The sequence below is a fragment of the Pyrgilauda ruficollis genome, unplaced genomic scaffold, assembly GCF_017590135.1.
Source record: "Pyrgilauda ruficollis isolate IOZ18807 unplaced genomic scaffold, ASM1759013v1 scaffold6, whole genome shotgun sequence".
Classification (NCBI taxonomy): domain Eukaryota; kingdom Metazoa; phylum Chordata; class Aves; order Passeriformes; family Passeridae; genus Pyrgilauda; species Pyrgilauda ruficollis.
In genome coordinates this window covers 7,138,375-7,150,629 of record NW_024527710.1, presented here as the reverse complement: position 1 = coordinate 7,150,629, position 12,255 = coordinate 7,138,375, and positions in this window count along the sequence as shown.

Sequence of the window (12,255 nt, the reverse complement as noted above, 5' to 3'; positions counted from 1 at the left end):
TTTGTTTTCAATTATTTCTTAAGCATGTTAATGATCAACAATTTATTTGCTAGAAAAGTTCTTCAGGACTTACATATATGAAAGGAGATCTTTGAGGACCAAAAGTATCATGGATTCCTTTGTATGAAGGATATGGTTACCATTTCCACTTCATAGCTGCCTTCCTTGTTTCACTTACAGACCATTTAAGAGGAAAGCATGTAATGGATGAAAACACTGATTGCCATTCGACTTCCTAATTGTCAGATAATGATGAACATTGCCATGAACACATTCCCATTCTTTCCTGTGGAATGCATGCAACTGTTTCTTGGCATGGAATTTCGGTTGCAAGAAACACTGGAATATTTTGAAGGGCAATATTAAACTACAAGGGTTTTTGTTTTTTTTTTTTTTTTTTTTTAATAAAACTGTAAAGATAAGTGAGGCTGCTTTATCTGCAAATTCATGGGGCCTCAGTCACATGAGAGCTTTGAAAAAGTTGTGGCTTAGGATGAAAGGAATTATGAAAATTGGAAAATAGTAGTACCGCAAGAATGGAAATAGAGCACTAGTATACTTGCTACTTCTGTGTAGGATTCATGGTAACTTCTCAACTCTTCTCTCTTCAGGAGCTCAGTTTTTCTATAAGGAAAAAACAACTTTTGAAGTGAAGTATCTTTTTCACTTAATGGCTGCCAACTGGTGTATTGATGCTAAAGTAAGAGCCAGCTGGTTCCCCTGAGATGGAACCATTTTAAAGCCCAGTATGTTGAATATTTATTAGAGACCTAAATTATTTTGAGGAAAGGCTTCACATCAACTCTTTATGCTAATGCTCATTTAGGAATACTGATAATCTACAGCACAGTACAAATTCCATCATGATAATTTATTTTAATCCCCATGCCACCCATTTTAGGAAATTTTTTCTCAGCAGCTTTCTTGTCTGGAAATAAGCAACACTGAGGTCAGTAATTGCTGGAGTAACAGCAGGATTCTGAATCTTATGGTACTGAATGAAGGGCTTGCACGAAGGAGGAAACACATCATGAGAAAAATTAAATTAGAAGATGTCTTTTTTTCTTTTTTAAGGAAAGCTAGCAAAATTTAGGATGGTTTTGTCTGTAGAGTATTTGTGGAACATCAATTTGATGTCTCAGCTTCAGACACAGAACTGTGAATGGAGGGGCATTAAAAAATGAAGTTTACCAAGGAAGAAGGCTTTCTTTACCCTCTCTCATTTGTGTTACAAATCTATTTACAGTAGATATCAGTGGGAAATTGAAGAAACAGTCATTGGGTTCCATTTCTAAGTTACTAATGGTGAAGGGTTTGTACATACCGGTACCTAGTTAAAGTGATATAACCTAATTGAATCACATTAATCCTTATTATGTTTATTAGAATGAAATTTTCTATAGCATAAATTAAGTTTTTATTCCTTATTTATGCAAATTAAATTAAATTAACTTGTTATTTTTAAAAATTATCTAAAGAGAATTTAAATACTTCATTTATACAGGTCTGGAACAGTGAAAATTCTGGTCATAAATTAATACTGATTGTACACATGTGCTATTATTTGTATTGCCACTTCTATTATCATAATACCACTGAGTCTAAAATAAGACTGTACCAAAAAATATTCTGTTTTGTTGTCATTATGTTTTGAATATCTAGAAGTGAAACATTCCCATTTACGGGATGTAATTCTTTGATAATCCCTCAGATTTTAACAGGTTTTTTGACTTTTATTTCAGATAACCAAGTCCTAAAATACTTGACCTTAAAGAAATACTGTAATAGGTAATTAACAGATCTTAAGGAATATGGCTAAATATTAAATAGCACTTTGCATTTGCTTCCCTAATAATAAATGGTTGGATTAGAATGAACAGTAAATAGCAGCAGTGAATTGCAGCAAATATCGGCTCTGGAGACTGATTCAAATAACAAGCCAAGGTGCTTATAATTTCTGAAAGGTGTGATTGTACCATATTATGATGTATTATTTACCTTCTCTCTATATTTTATACATCAAATATGTACTATAATCTACATATATAATACGTATAAAATATGCATTTTTGTGATTACCTTCTGACGTTTGAATTATAGATTCAGGCCTCATACTGGGGTTCCTCTGGGGAGAGAGACTGTCAGTATTTTTATGTTATCTTAATTTTTAATGAAAAATCTTACTGGGTGTTAGTTCAGACTCTTGTTCAAGAACAGGTTCTAATGCCTGTCTAGTGGTTATAGGTCATGTGTCAGTGGCCACTTTTGAGGACTGATTCTGATGCAAACAAACCTCCACCACTAATTACCAGCAGGCCCTTTTGCTACTCTGGCAGTCAATTTTCACACAGACATTCTCAAGTAAAATAATTAGCTGGATTGCCTCTGACACAGTTCAAATTATCACTTTTTTTTTTCTTTTTTCTTTTTTTTTTTAAGTCTTCAACCAATAGAAGAAATTATTCACAAGGTTGAAAATATTTGAAAAGTCAAATGTTTGAAAATGTTTGAAAAGTCATTGAGGCAGTGTCTTTAATTTTTTTAAAACCACTAGATTTTAGGGGATAGATTTATTGTGGATATAAAATCAAGTTATGTGAGATTAAAAAAAAAAAAAAAACAACAACAAAAAAATTCAGCATTTAAAATGTTAAGGTAAAAGACAGGAAATATTGGTACTTATTATTTTTGGATAAGATATGATTTCAAAGGAAACATCAAAATACCTCAATGGGCGAGCATGCTAAGGTAAGAAGGCGGCTGCTCTTGATTTCTAATGCCTGAAGTCAGGTCAGGAATACCAGCTGTGATAAATTGTAAAATAAGTGTGTATAGTTTGACAAGCCAAGTAAGGATTTGCTTTCTGGAGTGTTTTAAATCTTTTGTTCTTTAATTCTGTACCTCAGAATCTCAAAGTTAGCTAAACAGAGCCAAAGATCAGGCGTGGGGATTGTAGCAACATTAGAGCTGGTACTGCCCTTTGTGTGCACGTTACTCTCATCATAAATCTTTAGCTGCTGAAGTTAAGAAGAAACTCTTGAACACTATAATCCTAATTAGGGAGGAGGAATATGAATGGAGCTCAGCAGTAACACTGTATTACCAGTAACTAAAGCATGCTTTCCTCTCAAAAATGTTTTTAATATCTACAAATAGATTACAATAATTACAGTCTATTAGTATTCTTTTATTATTTAAATCTTGCACTGTGATAAAAGAATAAAGTCATTAAATGTAATTATAAAGAATTTAGATAAAGAAATTATTTAGAAGATACACGTTTCTGAGAACAAAACCAGTAATTTATCTGAGTATAGTCCACACAAAAAGGAAGTATGTGTGTTATTACTATATTTACTCTTATACTACCTCATTGTTGCCAGTATTAGTTTTTAATTCTGTTCTGTAGTGTAATGGTACCATTTGCTTTTGAAAGGATGTTGTATTAAGAAAGACGGCTTCTAAAAATACTAAACTCAAGTTTTCAAAACACGTATAGGTATGCATACATGCATACATACATAGTTTCATTTTAAAAAAAAAATCTACTTGTGAGAGACCAACATGCCAATATACATGGCATATTGTTTGCTTGGCCACATCTGTGTCCAGGCACTCAGCACTTCTCTCCAAACCTGAAGGGCCACAGCTGACAACATTAAAAATTCTGGTAGACTGGGGAAAGAGAATGTGACACCTACGCAGAAACTTAGTGACCCACACATCACTTCTGGGAAAAATCACAGTCCTACGGTTCAGCTCCTGAAAAGGAGCTGAGAGGAAGCTCTGCCACAGTGCTCATGAGCTATTGTAGGCTGTCAGGATATGGCAAAACCTGAAAGAGACTTTCAGCATTGACATGTACAGAGGATTCCTCATTTTAGTAGCAGGGGTTTGCTGCTGAACCTTGGCATAATTTTTTTAATAACTTCCATTAACTCCTTCCTCACATACGTGCATTTGAAAATTCACATAGATTGGTAGGGAAAGTAAAGTCATCTGAAGTTAGTCAGCTTTGATTACACATTGTTATTTTTGCAACATTAGATTTATAAAAAAATCAGTATTTTAAGACTAAAACATTTGGGCTAAACTCTGAACATTATAAGGGAGTGACAGATAATGTAGTAATGTTTTAATAGTAGCAGAATTTGACTCAAGTTTGAGAAGATGCTCAAGTTCTCTATGTTTTGTATATAAAATATGAAGGGTCCCCAGACTGAAATCCAAGAAATTAAAGAGCTTCTGGAAGATGGAAATAATTCATTCCCTTCTCCCCCCTATTGCTTTAACATTAGTGCTGAAGCTCTGTTTGATGCAAAAAAAATTAAAAATTAATGCAGCTTCTGTTTGGTGTTCACTTCACCCACTTATATATTTATTATCGTTTCTTGTGAGGTGCAAACCACAGAATATTTTCAAAGGCCATTGTTTAATGACAGCATGCATCCATGGCTCTGGTGGAACATTTATGATGTTTTATATATTATTATTATAACCGTTCAAGAAACCTTAAAAAATCATATTGAAAAGGCTACAAAGACCTGAATAACTTCATGAAATTATTTATTGTAGACTCAGGTCTGTACCTTTTTCATGCTCTTGGTAAATATCTTAATAAAAGGAAGACTACAGTAAACTGAGGGATGCACTGAGCAGTCTTGGCCACATATGCCTTCTTCCATGTGCTGACTTTACTTTCTATTCAAAACAAATTCAATTATTCAGGGACATTTATATCTTTACCTCTGCAAGACATCAGGGGACTTGCATGGACATAAAGGAAATATAAAACTTTCCATTGTGTGGTTTGGAGGAAATTCCTGGGGGCTGAGCTCAGTGTAAAGGTGGTTTATTATTGGAACTGGTATAAGCAGAGCTTGTCACCACTGATTTGAATAGCTGACGTAAGGTAGAATCCATTTGCCTTCCCTAGATGGGCACTTCTGCTGCAATCAGCAGGAATTATTTATGTGCTTATTCTTACATTTAGATTTGCAGTGCTTAAATCCATGCATGTAAGCACATTTGGAAACTCCTTGGCAATGCAACATTTTGCCTCCTTTTCTTCAATGTTGTTTTGGTTGTGTTGCTTTGATTGCTTTCTTAAAGATCAGTCATTCTTAATCAACTGTATTTATATGATTATTTAAATGATACATAGTTATGCAATTAGTAAAAGTGTTTAGTCATCATCTGTTTTGAACATTGAATTACGAGTTTAAAATTGAACTTGTTTATCTCAGGGATATTTGAATGTCTTTCTCAGGTATGTGGCTCCCATTTTTTCTGGTTCTACTAAACTGTGAAAAAAATGACAAAAATGAACATACTTCTTCAGGGTGTTCTGATGAAAATAAATCTACAAACACAGTCAACAAAATTACAGAATAGGACTGGACCACAATGCTCAGTTATATATTTTATTTCCCACCCAGACATTGTGACAGAAAATCATGACGAAAAACTCCTTCCAAATTGATTTTTGCACAGAATACCCTTGTAATGAAACAAAAATTAAAGTCTAAATATTTTGATGAGGATAGTTTCATTACATTAGGCACAGCTTAACTTATCCTACTCAGTGTAAATGAGACTGGGATAAGATAAGATGAACCCACTCTATTTCCACTGTTTATTACAGTCTTGAATCTGATAAAATGCTTAGCATTGATCACTGGGGATGTGGAAAAGCACACAAAGGAATAGAGGCAGTAGATGCTAAATGATTGGAATTTTTTTCTGTAAATGTATTACATTTCAGAGGTTAAGTGGGTAAGGGAAAAAATGCACTGAATATTCACCTTTGAGAGTAGATAACAAATTTGGTTTTCAATGTAATCATGTCCAGAAATCATTCTGTTTTCACAGCTGCATGAAACTGCACACCATTTTAAACTTTGCATTTTGGCACCAGGAAGGAATAAAAGGTTAAAACGTGTGGAACAAAGATATTATTTCACGTTCTTGCCAATATTAGAATTGAAAGAGGCCTCACAGAGGCTGGGCTGTGAATTTAATTAAGCATCTTTTTAAAGGGGATCATAAAATGGAAGAATTTTCTTTCTACTCTTGTGACAACTTCTTGGAGTACAGTCATTAAGTATGGGTTGGGAAAGGAGGGAAGATAAGAGTGAGCAGAGAGAGGTGTAGTTGCGCTCTTATAGCTCACTGACCATGTCATCCAACTGAGAGAAGGAAAAGGTAGAGAAAAAATAATTTATTGGCAGTATAACCCGGTTACAAACCACTGTTTCTGATAACTCAGATGTGGATTCACACAATTAATTTCCAAAACTTTTCTTGAGACTGCCTCTACAGTGGGTCCAAGTCCCTCCACTTTATGACTGGGATGAAAGTCTAAGTCTAGCCTCATGTCACCACTCATAAGTGATTAAAAATCTCACAGCAAAGAAGTCACTACTGTTTCTGAGTTGGCCACAAAACCACTGAGTGTTGTGAGTTGGAAGGACCCCAAAAGGGCCATCAAGTCCATCTCTTGAGTGATTGCCTATACAAGATGGAACACAGCCTTGGTGTGGATTCAATCTAACCAACAGAGCTCATCCCAAGGTCAGTCTCGTGAAGATTAGCACACAAACATAAGAGTGACTGTCTTTACTGCTGTTCAGAAGTCCAGCGGACAAAAGAATTGCTTCTTTTTATTTCTCACAGTATTTTCTGAGTCAACTTGACCATTTCCCCTTTTGATAGGAAAGTAATTCTGTAAAGTGAACTCACTGAACCAGAAAACATACATTTGGTCTCTATGATTTCCAGCATTCACGACCAATTGAATGCTTATAGAAGTTAGTGAAAAATAATCCCATTTGATTCACTTCTCATTTTAAGTTATTTACAATACAGAGTATGCTGACTAGCACTTTGCTGTGCTGTGTGAAAGTATTAGGCTTGACCCACAAAGAGATCTGTGAGAAAAAAAGCTGTAAAAATACTGGAGGTGTGTGCCTTTACCCCCTTCCTAAAGAACAATAAAGGATTTTGTTCACTCCAGGAATTTTATGGGGTATATTCTTCTAATTAATTTTTTATTCTATTATAAACCAAGATCATGAAAAAAGAATTTCCTGTATAAACTGTTTTCCTCACAAGACATTACATTTTCTCCAAGTTTCATTGCAAAAACACTATTTGATGAATTTGTTTTTCTGTGCTTATGCTAATTTATTCAGAATACTGATATTTAAACTTTTTTCTGGATCACTTAGTATTTCTTATAAAATCAAATCTGATCTTCCTTTTTGTACAAAACTAATGTATATGAAGTCAAATTCTGTGGCATCAGCCAGGGCTGGTTATTAGCTGGGAAAGGGAATTTAGCACTTTGTTCTGATTCTGTTCTGGTTTACATAGATTTCTTTCTAGCCTGAAAGAGTAATTTCAAATAGAGCAGAGCATGCATTGAGTCAGAGAAGAAGAAAAGCAACATCTAAACATTATAGGTATCTGACCAACATCAGAACACTGGCACAAAAATACAGGAATGTCTGGAAATGTTTTACCAGAACCCTTAAAAGATGGAAACAGGAAGCAAAATCATCTCTGCATTAACTTTTATATTGTTGGAACCAGCCAGCTTCAGGAAAAGGTTTGGGATGAGAGCATATTTATATTCATTCCAGAAAAAAAAGTTTTCAAAATACCCACTTCTAAGTTCCCCCTACCATTTCTCCTAAATGAGTTTCTTTTTTTCCAGATACCCCACAGAAAACCAGAAAGCCTAATTGATCCCAGTATTGTGCAAGTTTGTTTTTTTTTAATTTAGAGCAAAAGTATCCCGACTTCTGTAAACACACAGGAGCTGTAAGAAATTTTGAACTTAGCCCATAGAATCTTTTAAAAATTTGATTTTACTTAGGATAGCCTTGCTGCAATTTTTTGATATACATTCAGAGCTGGAGAGATTGCAGTTACAGACAAGATCATGAAGAATGTTTTTAAATTCAGTCACATTATTCTCTATCTATTGATATATTCTCTGAGATTTATCATTCTTTATCTTTCCTCAGAATAATTTTGATGATTGGTGTGGGTAACTGAATTTATCAACCTTGTTACCTTTTTAGCATATTTTCTCTAGAAATTCTAGAATTGAAACCTTTCATGTCTTCACAAGAAAGCATTTTGGAAAATAGTTGTAAGGAGTTGGCAGTAATAAGTACAGTAAACCACAAACTAAAATATTAAAGCAAATAAGAATTAGAGTAATGAGAACTTGGAAAACCTGCCCGGAAAGCCAATATTTAACTTTTAGAACTTATAAAATCCAGTAGGAACTTAAAGAGAATTCCATAGGATTTATTAGTTTGTCCTTAATATTATATTTGTGTAGTTTTTAAATAGCAACATCAACAATCCACTGTTTCCTTTGCAATTGAAAATCATTTGCTGAATGACATCAATATACATCAGATGAAGATCTATCAGTTACCTTAAAGCAGTATAAACATTTAATCCTAGGCATTCTAAGTGAAAAGGCATTTAGAGGAGTTTTTATTTTTGATTTATATCTCAGATATTGATGGTCCAAACCAACAGATGTTAAGTGTTGGTCATATTTGCATTGTGAAGCTACATCATTTTCATTATCTCTACACTGGCATTATTAGGTGTACCATAGATTTCAGTAAAAAATTATGTACATTTGCTTACCAATAGTAAAAATATGTATTGAAAATATTGAGAAATTTGAAAAGCTTTAAGATCAGAAATGCTCAGATGCTTTTTTATCTTGTACAAAATAATATCATTTTAGGGTCATTTATTCTACTATAATCAGCAGTGTTAGGCAAAATATTGCAGATAATGAAAAGAGGAGTAAGAATTAAAGCATTATTTTCAATCTTTTAAACTATTTTTTGAAGGTAAATAATTGAATATTGATGTACATAATGAAAAAGACCTGTGATAAGAAAAGTGGAATGGAAGAATAGAAAATATAATAAGTTGGTTCAGAACAGTTTGTGGCATGAAAATTTTGTCTGTGACATTGAACTGATATCAATACCATTGGAGAGGTTGTGCAAAAGCACAACACTGGGGCGAAAGAGCACCTTGAAACTGAAATTATTCTTTTTGGAATGACTGTTGCAATTATAACATCAAAATAAACCAGAGGTAGAGTGGCATAGCCATGCTCTTTGAAGAGAGATGAAGACTGTTCTTCAATTATTTTTTACTTTTTCTTATTTTCTAAGTTTTACTACTTATAGAGCTATACTTGCTTAAACTTGGTTATGACAGCAAAAATAATTAACTACCGCTGTGTAAATACCAATGTCTAAATAAAACAAAACCTAAAAACAAACAAACAAAAAAACACCCCCAAAGTAAGAAAAAAATAATGGGAAAATGAAGTTTAGGTCAGGCAGAAATGGAAATTTTAAAAATCAAGACTAATTTAAGCAGAATTGAAAAATATTTCTGTAGGCTTGATGAAAACATATTTTTTAAATTAAAAAAAGCCCCAAACATTTAACTTTTAAAAACATTCTTATTTATTTTCATATTCAACCATAATGGTACAGTCATGGTCCTTTTTGTCAAAAAAATATATAAATTCCCTCTGCTGTAGACTTTGTGGTTTTCATTCTTCTTTCAGACCATTTTGAATTATGCTATAGTGAAATCACATATTTCCTATACATTCTTATTTGCTGTTCTCTTTAAGAATAGGAACATCTGTCTTCCTATGGAATAATATAATTCCAAATATCATCTGCCTCCTGTCAGAATGTATCTCCCCGATGGTTAGACATGGCTACAATTATCCATTATGTTGGCATTTCGGTTTCTTTTGAACTGCGTGATACATCCAGTTGCTACAACTGTTCCCAAATCATCAGACAGCTTCCTTGTTTAATGTGGTCCATGGAGGGCAGGAATAAATTACCCTGGTTCAGGATCCTGTGTGGATCTGCAGGATTGCCAGATGTGGGTTCACATTGCTGCTCAGTCTTACACAGCAAAAATATTCAAAAATTTCAGCACTGGAAAGGATGGGGAGAAATTGTAAATACCGGTAGCAATGCAGGTTGCAAAAAAACCCCAAAAAAACTGACATGCCATAGGAAAATATCCTTAAAGTCCCCTATTTAAGGACCCTGGTGATGCTAGCCTGCAGGAGGCACTCAGTGCAGCTGGGTTGTGTCACTTCTGTCTCCAATGGCCAAAACCACCGTACCCATTCCGGCTGGAGACAAAAGCCTTCCTTTGCTCAGCAATATGTAGCTCTAGGACATTTTGGTGTGCATAAATCTAGTATTAATAAACTCTGAATGATGACCAAAGAAAAATTTTTGGGAGATGAAAAATCTGACAGTGGTTCTAAGGAGAGCCAGAGAAGGTTAAAGCAGCCTCAAAGTCCAGATCCTAAATACAGAATTCCCTATAAACTCATGAGAAAACCTTTTGCATCCTAGCACCTGGGGAAGCTGAATGAAGGTTCTGTCCCAGAGAAGCCAGAGTACACCTGAGTGTGGGAACTTTATCCCGTCTGTAACAGAATCCACATCCTAGGCCTCACCCTGTTAATTGAATCCCACAAGTTCTATAATCAAAAAACGGTATTTTTACAGATAAAAGAAAATTTGCATTTCCCTTCTTCCCATCCATCATGACTGAAGCACACTCTTTCCAATTTACTGTGAAAAACCTCTATTTACATTCTCTAAATTTCTAAAAAAATTATTGCAAACTAGTATCACATATCATGTATTACAAACATTAAGTATTTAAGGAGAGAGAACAATTCTGAGTGACTGAATTGCAAACAAAGTTTGTTTAAACATCTTTTGTTACACTTTTTCTAAAATTCATGTTTGCTTATCCAAGCCCCAACAATAAGAAATTAATGATAAATCTGACTGTTCTACTAAATATAGGGTGTTCCTATACAGGCATTCAGAATATCAGTTAAATTTTGGAAATTTTACTTATTCTATCATGAATTCACAGAATTTCCATAGTACTCTGTTTTATCTTTGCACCCAAGAGAAAAATGCACCTAATATAAGCTAGTTTAATCCTCCAGAGTACTTATGCCATGGTAGTTCAATCACAAACTTATTTGAATTCTCCTGTAAAAGTTTCTGGTGTTATATCAGACTTTGCTCTTAAAATTAATGAGCTAAGTATTTCCAAGAGACAACCTGCTAGAATATTATCATATCGTCTAATGACGTCTCCATGGCCTTCATATGATCTCTTTCAATTAGCCAGTCTTTCTTCAATAAGATCAGTCTGATGGCAGTGGACAATACATTTGAGGCAAAAGATTACAATAAGGGACAGTTCCTCAAAACTTGACTTTAGCTATGAATAACTTTGAGTTCTTATTAGCCAATATTTCATGTAAGGGAAATATTTTATAATAATTGGACTAAATTGGCATTTTTGGTGGAATAAGCATTTAATGACATTAAATCAAAACTTGTTTGCCTTTTAAATGGGGATTTAAATACATTTTTTAGAGATAAACTACAAATGTATATAAAATTCAGGATATCTGTGACTCTTTTGCAATAAAGATTATTTTATAATAAAAATAGCTTTATCCCCCAAATTACCACCTTATGTACACCAAATACTATCTTCCTGTTGGGAAACACTTTTTGGGGATGGAGAGGTAACAGATCTCCTACTGCAGCCTTAGAGCTCTGATCACATGGAGATTGACCTCCAGGAAAGGCAGCTCTTGGAGAAGACCTTGTACAGCTGAGCCCTGGTGGCTTCTTGTGAGCTGCAGAAAAGGGAGGCATATTTGCACTTTTCCAAGTATGAATGTGAAACAGAAAATAGACACCCCAGGGAGGTCCAGAAAACTCAAGGGACTTCAGGACACTGAGAAACCTGGACAGCTAGCCAGACTTCATTTGGGGTTTTTCATCACATTTTCTTTCTGGTTGGCATTCCTTTAAAGTTTTCTTGCATATCCCTAAGGCCCTGTTAATGTTTTGGGTTTTTTTTTTTTTTTTGTTTGCTTTCTTGCCTTTATTCAGAGAATATGTTTTTTGGGGTTTTTTTTTTTTTTTTGTTTGCTTTCTTGCCTTTATTCAGAGAATATGTTTTTTGGGGTTTGTTTTTTTTTTTTTTTCAAATGAGATTTTAAAAATCCATTTTATTGGATACATTATTTATCTAAAATATAAAATAATCTGTTAAGTCCTCTTTAACCACTGAATATATGTTCAGTAAACATAATGAATAATTTGAAAATTATATATGCTTTGACAA